The following is an 11,833-nucleotide window of genomic DNA, read 5'->3' on the forward strand; positions in this document are numbered from 1 at the left end:
ATTTGATTCAAGAATTTCAAGTATGTTGCCTTTTCTGTAGAGAAAGGTTTAATGTTGTCAATCATATCTTTTTGCTTTCTAATTTCAAAATCTTTTTCAAAAATCACTTTATTTCCTTCCCAACTCTGATTTTCGAAAATCATTCTTCAATTTTTCAAAATTATTTCAAAATCTTTTACTTTAATTTCGAAAATTCTTCCCCTCTTCTCACATCCTTCTATTTAAGGACTAACACTCCTCCACTATCAATAATTCGAACTCTATCCCTCTTGATAAGTTCGAATTCTTCTCTTTCTACCTCTTCCTTCTATTCTTCTTTTCCTCTGACACCTCAAGGAATCTCTATACTGTGACATAGAGGATTCCATATTTTCTTGCTCTCTTCTCTTTCATATGAGCAGGAGCAAAGACAAAGGCATTCTTGATGAGGCTGATCCTGAACCTGAAAGGACCTTAAAGCGAAAGCTAAGAGAAGCTAAGGCACAACTCTCTGTAGAGGACCTAACAGAAATCTTCAAACTAGAAGAAGACATGGCAGCCAAAAACAACAACAATGCCAACAATGCAAGGAAGGTGCTGGGTGACTTTACTGCACCTACTCCCGACTTCTATGGGAGAAGCATCTCTATCCCTGCCATTGGAGCAAACAATTTTGTGCTTAAGCCTCAATTAGTTTCTCTAATGCAACAGAATTGCAAGTTTCATGGACTTCCACTGGAAGATCCTCATCAGTTTTTGGCTGAATTCTTGCAAATCTGTGACACTGTCAAGACCAATGGGGTTGACCCTGAGGTCTACAGACTTATGCTATTCCCTTTTGCTGTGAGAGACAAAGCTAGGATATGGTTGGATTCACAACCTAAAGAAAGCTTGAACTCTTGGGAAAAGCTAGTCAATGCCTTCTTGGCAAAGTTCTTTCCACCTCAAAAATTGAGTAAGCTTAGAGTGGAAGTCCAAACCTTCAGACAGAAGGAAGGTGAATCCCTCTATGAAGCTTGGGAAGGATACAAGCAATTGATCAGAAGGCTCCTTCTGACATGCTTCCTGAATGGAGCATCATAGGTATTTTCTATGATGGTCTGTCTGAACTGTCCAAGATGTCATTGGACAGCTCTGCTGGAGGATCTCTTCATCTGAAGAAGACGCATGCAGAAGCTCAGGAACTCATTGAAATGGTTGCAAATAACCAATTCATGTACACTTCTGAGAGGAATCCTGTGAATAATGGGACAAGTCAGAAGAAATGAGATTGATACTCTGAATGCCATATTGGCTCAGAACAAAATATTGACTCAGCAAGTCAATATGATTTCTCAAAGTCTATTTGGAATGCAAGCTGCACCAGGCAGTACTAAGGACGCTTCATCTGAAGAAGAAGCCTATGATCCTGAGAACCCATCAATGGAAGAGGTGAATTACATGGGTGAACCCTATGGAAACACCTACAAACCTTCATGGAGAAACCATCCAAATCTCTCATGGAAGGACCAACAGAGGCCTCAACAAGGCTTCAACAACAACAATGGTGGAAGAAACAGGTTTAGCAATGGCAAGCCTTTTCCATCATCTTCTCAGCAGCAGACAGAGAACTCTAAGCAGAACCACTCTGACTTAGCAACCATGGTCTCTGATCTAATTAAAACCACTCAGAATTTCATGACTGAAACAAGGTCCTCCATTAGAAATTTGGAGGCACAAGTGGGTCAGCTGAGCAAGAAAGTTATTGAACTCCCTCCTAGTACTCTTCCAAGCAATACAGAAGAGAACCTAAAAGGAGAGTGCAAGGCCATAAACACAATCAACATGGCCGAATTTGGAGAGGAGGAAGAGGCAGTGATCGCCACTGAGGAAGACCTCAATGGACGTCCATTAGCCTCCAATGAGTTCCCTAATGAGGAACCATGGGAATCTGAGGCTCATAATGAGACCATAGAGATTCCATTGGATTTACTTCTACCATTCATGAGCTTTGATGAGTATTCCTCCTCTGAAGAGGATGAAGATGTCACTGAAGAGCAAGTTGTTAAGTACTTTGGAGCAATCATGAAGCTAAATGACAAGTTATTTGGTAATGAGACTTGGGAGGATGAACCCCCTTTGCTCACCAAAGAACTGGATGACTTGACTAGGCAGAGATTACCTCAAAAGAGACAGGACCCTCGAAAGTTCTCAATCCCTTGTACCATAGGCACCATGACCTTTGAGAAGGCTCTGTATGACCTAGGGTCAAGCATAAACCTTATGCCTCTCTCTGTAATGGAAAATCTAGGGATCATTGAAGTACAAGCTGCAAGAATCTCATTAGAGATGGCAGACAATTCAAAGAAACAGCCTTATGGACTTGTAGAGAATGTCTTGGTAAAGGTTGAAGACCATTACATCCCTGCTGATTTCATAGTCCTAGAGACTGGGAAGTGCATGGATGAATCCATCATCCTTGGCAGACCCTTCCTAGCCACAGCAAAGGCTGTGATTGATGTTGACAGAGGAGAATTGATCATTCAAGTGAATGAAGAATCCCTTGTGTTTAAGGCTCAAGGATATCCCTCTGTAACCATGGAGAGGAAGCATGAAGAGCTTCTCTCAAAACAGAGTCAAACAGAGCCCCACAGTCAAACTCTAAGTTTGGTGTTGGGAGGCCACAACCAAACTCTAAGTTTGGTGTTGAACCCCCACATTCAAACTCTAAGTTTGGTGTTGGGAGGTTCCAACATTGCTCTGAACATCTGTGAGGCTCCATGAGAGCCCATTGTCCAGCTACTGACATTAAAAAAGCGCTTGTTGGGAGGCAACCCAATGTTATATCTATCTATTTTCCATTGTTATTTTATGTTTTCTGTAGGTTGATGATTGGTGCACGAAATTGTGATCTCAGTCAACGGCGCCAAAAACTCTGTACGCACGTCTTAATAAATCGTTTTTCATTCACAACTTCGATACAACTAACCAGCAAGTGCACTGGGTCGTCCAAGTAATAAACCTTACGTGAGTAAGGGTCGATCCCACGGAGATTGTCGGCTTGAAGCAAGCTATGGTCACCTTGTAAATCTCAGTCAGGCGGATATCAAATAGTTATGTAGTTTTCGAATATTAATAATAAATAGAAAATAAGGATAGAAATACTTATGTAATTCATTGGTTAGAATTTCAGATAAGCATATAGAGATGCATTCGTTCCTCTGAACCTCTGCTTTCCTGCTGTCTTCATCCAATCAATCTTACTCCTTTCGATGGCTGACTTTATGTAAGGACATCACCGTTGTCAATGGCTACTTTTTATCCTCTCTGGAAAATGGTCCGATGCGCTGTCACTGCATGGCTAATCGTCTGGAGGCATCACCCTTGTCAATGGCTGCATCCCATCCTCTTGTAAAAATGGTCCAAATGCTCTGTCACAGCACGGCTAATCATCTGAGGTTCTCGATCATACTGGAATAGGATTCACCCTCCTTTTGCGTTTGTCACTACGCCCAGCACTCGCGAGTTTGAAGTTCGTCACAGTCATTCAATCCTAGAGTCCTACTCGGAATACCACAGACAAGGTTTAGACTTTCCGGACTCTCATGAATGCCGCTATCAATCTAGCTTATACCACGAAGATTCTGATTAAGAGTTCCAAGAGATACTCATTCAATCTAAGGTGGAACGGAAGTGGTTGTCAGGCACGCGTTCGTGGGGGAATGATGATGATTGTCACGTTCATCACATTCAGGTTGAAGTGCGAATGAATATCTTAGAAGAGGAATAAGTTGAATTGAATAGAAAAACAGTAGTACTTTGCATTAATCTTTGAGGAACAGCAGAGCTCCACACCTTAATCTATGGAGTGCAGAAACTCTACCGTATGAAAATACATAAGTGATAATGGTTCAGGCATGGCCGAATGGCCAGCCTCCATGAAAGTCTAAGATAGCATAAAATTGATCAAAGATGTCTAATACAATAGTAAAAAGTCCTATTTATAATAAACTAGTTACTAGGGTTTACAGAAGTAAGTAATTGATGCATAAATCCACTTCCGGGGCCCACTTGGTGTGTGCTTGGGCTGATCTTGAATGTTACATGTGTAGAGGTCAATCTTGGAGTTGAACACCAGTTTGTAACGTATTTCTTGCGTTCAACTCTGGCTTGTGACGTGTTTCTGGCGTTTAACTCCAGACAGCAGCATAGAATTGGCATTCAACGCCCTTTTACGTCGTATAAACTCGGCCAAAGTATGGACTATTATATATTTCTGGAAAGCCCTGGATGTCTACTTTCCAACCCAATTGGAAGCGTGCCATTTTGAGTTCTGTAGCTCCAGAAAATCTACTTTGAGTGCAGGAAGGTCAGAATCCAACAACATCAGCAGTCCTTCTTCAACCTCTGAATCTGATTTTTGCTCAAGTCCCTCAATTTCAGCCAGAAAATACCTGAAATCACAGAAAAACACACAAACTCATAGTAAAGTTCAGATAGTGTTATTGATTCTCCTAGTTCAGTATGATGATTCTTGAACACAGCTATTTTATGAGTCTTGGCCGTGGCCCTAAGCACTTTGTTTTCCAGTATTACCACCGGATACATAAATGCCACAGACACATAATTGGGTGAACCTTTTCAGATTGTGACTCAGCTTTGCTAAAGTCCCCAATTAGAGGTGTCCAGGGTTCTTAAGCACACTCTTCTTTTGCTTTGGACCTTGACTTTAACTGCTCAGTCTCAAGTTTTCACTTGACACGTTCACGCCACAAGCACATGGTTAGGGACAGCTTGGTTTAGCCGCTTAGGCCAGGATTTTATTCCTTTAGGCCCTCCTATCCACTGATGCTCAAAGCCTTGGGATCCTTTTTATTTACCCTTGCCTTTTGGTTTTAAGGGTTATTGGCTTTTTGCTCTTGCCTCTTGGTTTTAAGAGCTTTTGGCTTTTTCTGCTTGCTTTTTCTTTTTATTTTTTTTCACCTATATTTTTTTTTCTTTTTTTTTTTTTCTGCAAGCTTTGTTCTTTGTTGCTTTTTCTTGCTTCAAGAATCATTTTTATGATTTTTTAGATTATCAAATAACATGTCTCCTTATCATCATTCTTTCAAGAGCCAACATATTTGACATTCTTAAACAACAACTTCAAAAGACATATGCAGTGTTCAAGCATTCATTGAGAAAACAAAAAGTATTGTCACCACATCAATATAATTAAACTAAGTTCAAGGATAAATTCGAAACTCATGTACTTCTTGTTCTTTTGAATTAAAACAGTTTTCATTTAAGAGAGGTGATGGGTTCATAAGACATTCATAACTTTAAGACATAGTTACTAACTACTAATGATCATGTAATAAGACACAAACATGGATAAGCACTTAACATTAAGAAAACAAAAAACAGAAAATAAGAACAAGGAATGAGTCCACCTTAGTGATGGTGGCGTTTCCTTCTTGAGGAACCAATAATGTCCTTGAGCTCTTCTATGTCTCTTCCTTGTCTTTGTTGCTCCTCCCTCATTGCTTTTTGATCTTCTCTTATTTCATGAAGGATGATGGCGTGCTCTTGATGTTCCACCCTTAATTGTCCCATGTTGGAACTTAATTCACCTAGGGAGGTGTTGATTTGCTCCCAATAGTTTTGTGGAGGAAAATGCATTTGAGACATCTCCGGGATCTCATGGTGATGTGCTTCATGCATCTCTTGAGATCCATGAATGGGCTCTCTTGCTTGCTCCATCCTTTTTTTAGTGATGGGCTTCTCTTCCTCAATGGGAATGTCTCCTTCTATAAAAGCTCCAGCTGAGTAACATAGATGGCAAATAAGATGAGGAAAAGCTAGCCTTGCCCCAGGAGAGGGCTTTTCGGCTATTTTGTAGAATTCAAGGAAGATGACTTCATGAACTTCTACTTCCTCTCCAATCATTATGCTATGAATCATGATGGCCCGATCCACAGTAACTTCAGATCGGTTTCTAGTGGGAATGATGGAGCGTTGGATGAACTCCAACCATCCTCTAGCCACAGGCTTGAGGTCCAGTCTTCTTAATTGAACCGGCTTGCCTTTGGAGTCAATCTTCCATTGAGCTCCTTCCACACATATGTCCATGAGGACTTGGTCCAACCTTTGATTAAAGTTGACCCTTCTAGTGTAGGGGCGTGCATCTCCTTGCATCATAGGCAAGTTAAACGCCAACCTCACATTTTTCGGACTAAAATCTAAGTATTTCCCCCGAACCATTGTAATATAATTCTTTGGGTTTGGGTTCTTACTTTGATCATGGTTCCTAGTGATCCATGCATTGGCATAGAACTCTTGAACCATTAGGATGCCGACTTGTTGGATGGGGTTTGTTAGAACTTCCCAACCTCTTCTTTGGATTTCATATCGGATCTCCGGATACTCATTCTTCTTGGGCTTGAAAGGGACCTCGGGGATCACCTTCTTCTTGACCACAACATCATAGAAGTGGTATTGATGAGCTTTGGAGATGAATCTTTCCATCTCCCATGACTCGGAGGTGGAAGCTTTTGTCTTCCCTTTCCCTTTTTTAGAGGATTCTCCGATCTTGGGTGCCATCAATGGTAATGGAAAAACAAAAAGCTTATGCTTTTACCACACCAAACTTAGAATATTGCTCGCTCTCGAGCAAGAGAAGAAAGAATAGATGAAGAAGAAGAAGAAAATATGGAGGAGAGGGGGGAGGGGTGTATTCGGCCAAGAAGGGGAAGAGAGGGTTGTGTTGTGTGAAAATGAAGAAGAATGGAGGGCTTTATATAGGGAAGGGAGGGGGGTAAGGTTCGGCCATAAGGGTTGGTTTTGGGTGGGAAATTGATTTTGAATTTTGAAGGTAGGTGGGGTTTATGAGGTAGGTTTATGGGGAAGAGTGGATGGATGTGAGTGGTGAAGTGGTTATAGGGAAGAGAGATTGAGGTGATTGGTGAAGAGTTTTGGGGAAGAGTGTTTATGGGATTGTGTGAAAGAGGGGTGAGAAGAAGTGAGTTGAGGTAGGTGGGGATCCTGTGGGGTCCACAGATCCTGAGGTGATCCTGTGGGGTCCACAAATCCTGAGGTGTTCAAGGATTTACAACCTTGCACCAAATTAGGCATGCAAAATGCCCTTGCACACAACTCTGGGCGTTCAGTGCCAGATTGGTGCTTGTTCTGGGCGTTGAACGCCCATTTGTTGCCCATTTCTGACGTTGAACGCCAGAACCATGCTTGTTCTGGGCATTCAATGCCAGCTCTTCTCCAGGGTACAATTCTGGCGTTCAAACGCCCAGATGCTGCCCATTTTGGGCGTTCAGCGCCAGAACCATGCTCTGTTCTGGCGTTGAACGCCAGCCAGATGCTTCTTACTGGCGTTTAAACGCCAGTAAGGTCTTCCTCCAGGGTGTGATTTTTCTTCTGCTATTTTTGATTCTGTTTTCAATTTTTATATTTATTTTGTGACTCCACATGATCATGAACCTAATAAAACATGAAAGAACAAGAAAAATAAAATTAGATAAATAAAAATTGGGTTGCCTCCCAACAAGCGCTTCTTTAATGTCAATAGCTTGACAGTGGGCTCTCATGGAGCCTCACAGATGTTCAGAGCTCTGTTGAGACTTCCCAACACCAAACTTAGAGTTTGGTTGTGGCCTCCCAACACCAAAGTTAGAGTTTGACAGTGGGGGCTCTGGTTGACTCTGTTTTGAGAGAAGCTTACTGTGCCTCTTTTCCATGTTTACAGAAGGGTAAACTTGAGTTGTAAACACAAGGGAGTCCTCATTCAATTGAAGGACTAATTCACCTCTGTCAACATCAATCACAGCTCTTGCTGTGGCTAGGAAAGGTTTTCCAAGGATGATGGATTCATCCTCATCCTTCCCAGTATCAAGGATTATGAAATCAGTAGGGATGTAAAGGCCTTCAACCTTTACTAACACGTCCTCTACTTGTCCATAAGCCTGTTTTCTTGAATTGTCTGCCATCTCTAATGAGATTTTAGTAGCTTGCACCCCAAAGATTCCTAGTTTCTCTATTACAGAGAGGGGCATGAGGTTTATCCCTGAACCAAGGTCACACAGAGCCTTTTCAAAGATCATGTTGCCTATGGTACAAGGTATTACGAACTTTCCAGGATCCTGTTTCTTCTGAGGCAATTTCAGTTGATCCAGATCACTTAGTTCATTGGTGAACAAGGGAGGTTCATCCTCCCAAGTCTCAATACCAAATAATTTGGCATTCAGCTTCATGATTGCACCAAGGTACTTGGTAACTTGCTCTTCAGTAACATCCTCATTCTCTTCAGAATATGAATGCTCGTTAGAGCTTATAAAGGGCATAAGGAGGTTCAATGGAATCTCTATGGTCTCTAGATGAGTCTCAGATTCCTTTGGTTCCTCAAAGGGAAACTCCTTATTGATAACTGGACGTCCCAGGAGGTCTTCCTCAGTGAGATTTACGTCCTCCCCTTCCTCTCCAGGTTCGGCCGTGTTGACTATGTCAATGGCCTTGCACTCTCCTTTTGGATTTTCTTCTGTATTGCTTGGCAGAGTACTAGGAGGGATTTCAGTGATCCTTTTACTCAGCTGGCCCACTTGTGCCTCCAAATTTCTAATGGAGGACCTTGTTTCGTTCATGAAATGTACAATGGCCTTAGATAGATCAGAGACTAAGTTTGCTAAATTAGAGGTATTTTGTTTAGAGTTCTCTGTCTGTTGCTGAGTGGATGATGGAAAAGGTTTGCTATTGTTAAACCTATTTCTTCCACCATTATTAAAGCCTTATTAAGGCTTTTGTTGATCCTTCCATGAGAGATTCGGGTGATTTCTCCATGAGGGGTTATAGGTGTTTCTGTAAGGTTCACCCATATAATTTACCTCTGCTATTGCAGGATTCTCAGGATCATAAGCTTCTTCTTCAGAAGATGCCTCTTGAGTACTGTTGGATGCAGCTTGCATTCCATTTAGACTCTGAGAAATCATATTGACTTGCTGAGTCAATATTTTATTCTGAGCCAGTATGGCATTCAGAGTATCAGTGTCAAGAACTTCCTTCTTCATAGGCGTCCCATTACTCACAGGATTCCTCTCAAAAGTGTACATGAACTGGTTATTAGCAACCATGTCAATGAGTTCTTGAGCTTCTGTAGGCGTTTTCTTTAGGTGAATGGATCTACCTGCAGAAGTATCCAATGACATCTTAGCTAATTCAGACAGACCATCATAGAATATATCCAGGATGGTCCATTCTGAAAGAATGTTAGAAGGACACTTTTTGGTCAGTCCTTTGTATCTCTCCCAAGCTTCATAGAGGGATTCACCTTCTTTCTGTCTGAAGGTCTGAACATCCACTCTAAGCTTACTCAACTTTTGAGGAGGAAAGAACTTGGCTAAGAAAGCCTTGACCAGCTTATCCCAAGAGTTCAGGCTATCCTTAGGTTGAGAGTCCAACCATACTCTAGCTCTGTCTCTTACAACAAAAGGGAAAAGCATGAGCCTGTAGACTTCAGGATCTACTCCATTAGTCTTAACAGTATCACATATCTGCAAGAATTCAGTTAAAAACTAAAAAGGATCTTCAGATGGAAGTCCATGAAACATACAGTTCTGCTGCATCAGAGAAACTAATTGAGGTTTAAGCTCAAAATTGTTAGCTCCAATGGCAGGAATGGAGATGCTTCTTCCATGTAAATTGGAATTAGGTGCAGTAAAGTCACCAAGCATCCTCCTTGCATTATTATTATTTTCGGCTGCCATCTCCTCTTCTTGTTCGAAAATTTCTGAAAGGTGCTTGCTGGATTGTTGTAATTTAGCTTCTCTTAGTTTCCTATTCAGAGTCCTTTCAGGTTCTGGATCTGCTTCAACAATAATATTCTTGTCCTTGCTCCTGCTCATATGAAAAAGAGAGACAGAAAAATAATAATAATAGAGGTCCTTTTTACTACAGTATAGAGGTCCCTGTGTGAGTAGAAGAAAAGAAGAAGAAAAAATTCGAACACAGATGAAAGAGGGGTTTCGAATTTGGGTGAGATGAAGTGTTAGTAGATGAATAAATAAATAGAAAGAGATAAGAGAAAGAGAGAATTTTCGAAAATAATTTTTGAAAAAGAGTTAGTGATTTTCGAAAATAGTTTTTGAAAAAGGTTAGTAATTTTCGAGAATTAAAATCAAAAATTAAAATAATTAGTTAATTAAAAATAAATTTAGAAAAAGAGGGAAGATATTTTCGAAAATTAGAGAGAGAGAGTTAGTTAGGTAGTTTTGAAAAAGATAAGAAACAAACAAAAAGTTAGTTAGTTAGTTGAAACAATTTTGAAAATTAATTTTGAAAAGATAAGAAGATAAGAAGTTAGAAAGGATATTTTAAAATCAAATTTTGTAAAAGATAAGATAAAGAGATATTTTTGAAAAGATATGATTGAAATTAGTTTTGAAAAAGATTTGATTTTTAAAATCACAATTAATGACTTGATTCACAAGAAATCACAAGATATGATTCTAGAACTCAAAGTTTGAATGTTTCTTAACAAGCAAGTAACAAACTTGAAATTTTTGAATCAAAACATTAATTGATGATGTTATTTTCGAAAATTAGGAGATAAAGATAAGAAAAAGATTTTTGAAAAATATTTTTAAAATTTTCGAAAATAAATAAGAAAAATGAAAAAGATTTGATTTTTGAAAAAGATTTTGAAAAAGATAAAATTTGAAAATTTGATTTGACTCATAAAAACAACTAGATTTTAAAAATTTTTGAAAAAGTCAATCCAAATTTTCGAAATTTATGAGAGAAAAAGGGGAAGATATTTTTATTTTTTTTCTTTTTTTTTGATTTTTGAATTTTTAATGATGAGAGGGAAAAACATGAAAAATACTCAATGCATGAAAATTTTGGATCAAAACAATGAATGCATGCAAGAATGCTATGAATGTCAAGATGAACACCAAGAACACTTTGAATGTCAAGATGAACATCAAGAACTTATTTTTGAAAAATTTTTAATGCAAAGAAAACATGCAAGACACCAAACTTAAAAAATTTTCATGTATAGACACTATGAATGCAAGAATGCATATGAAAAACAAGAAAAGACACAAAACATGAAAACATCAAGATCAAACAAGAAGACTTACCAAGAACAACTTAAAGATCATGAAGAACACTATGAATGCATAAATTTTTCGAAAAATGCAAGATGAATATGCAATTGACACCAAACTTTCAACTTGACTCAAGACTCAAACAAGAAACATGAAATATTTTTTATTTTTATGATTTTTTTTATTTTTTTTGGATTTTTGTATATTTTTTTTCGAAAAAACATATAGGAAAAAGAAAATAAGGATTTTAAAAAATTTTTAATATGAATTCCAGGAATCTTGTATTCTTAGTCTAAAGCTCCAATCCGAGGGTTAGGCATGGCTTAATAGCCAGCCAAGCTTTAGTATGTAACTCAGACATGCCACGGCTGACATTCCCATTAACTTGCCTCTATGCTGATGGTTGGAAGCTCCTATCCAAAAGAATTAGACATGGCTTTACAGCCAGCCAGGCTTCAACATGCTTCATGAAACTCTAGAATTCATTCTTAAAAATTCTGAAGAAAAATATATTTTTGAAAAGATTTATTTTTTTTTTCGAAAACAGATGAGAAAATTTTGAAAGGTTTTTGAAAATTTTTTAAAAATAAAACAAAAAGAAAATTACCTAATCTGAGCAACAAGATGAACCGTCAGTTGTTCAAACTCGAACAATCCCCGGCAATGGCGCCAAAAACTTGGTGCACGAAATTGTGATCTCAGTCAACGGCGCCAAAAACTCTGTACGCACGTCTTAATAAATCGTTTTTCATTCACAACTTCGATACAACTAACCAGCAAGT

The 11,833-nt window shown here is 39.1% G+C and overlaps 1 non-coding gene across 1 annotated transcript; it reads left to right on the forward strand.

Annotated features, from left to right (window-relative positions):
- The first annotated feature begins 9,207 nt into the window (after positions 1-9,207).
- Positions 9,208-9,311, forward strand: LOC112746626 (small nucleolar RNA R71). The gene has a single exon (XR_003174498.1). It is a non-coding gene; the product is annotated as a small nucleolar RNA R71 (small nucleolar RNA).
- The last annotated feature ends 2,522 nt before the right edge of the window (positions 9,312-11,833 follow it).

This window comes from Arachis hypogaea, chromosome 14 (assembly GCF_003086295.3).
Source record: "Arachis hypogaea cultivar Tifrunner chromosome 14, arahy.Tifrunner.gnm2.J5K5, whole genome shotgun sequence".
In the NCBI taxonomy this organism is placed as follows: domain Eukaryota; kingdom Viridiplantae; phylum Streptophyta; class Magnoliopsida; order Fabales; family Fabaceae; genus Arachis; species Arachis hypogaea.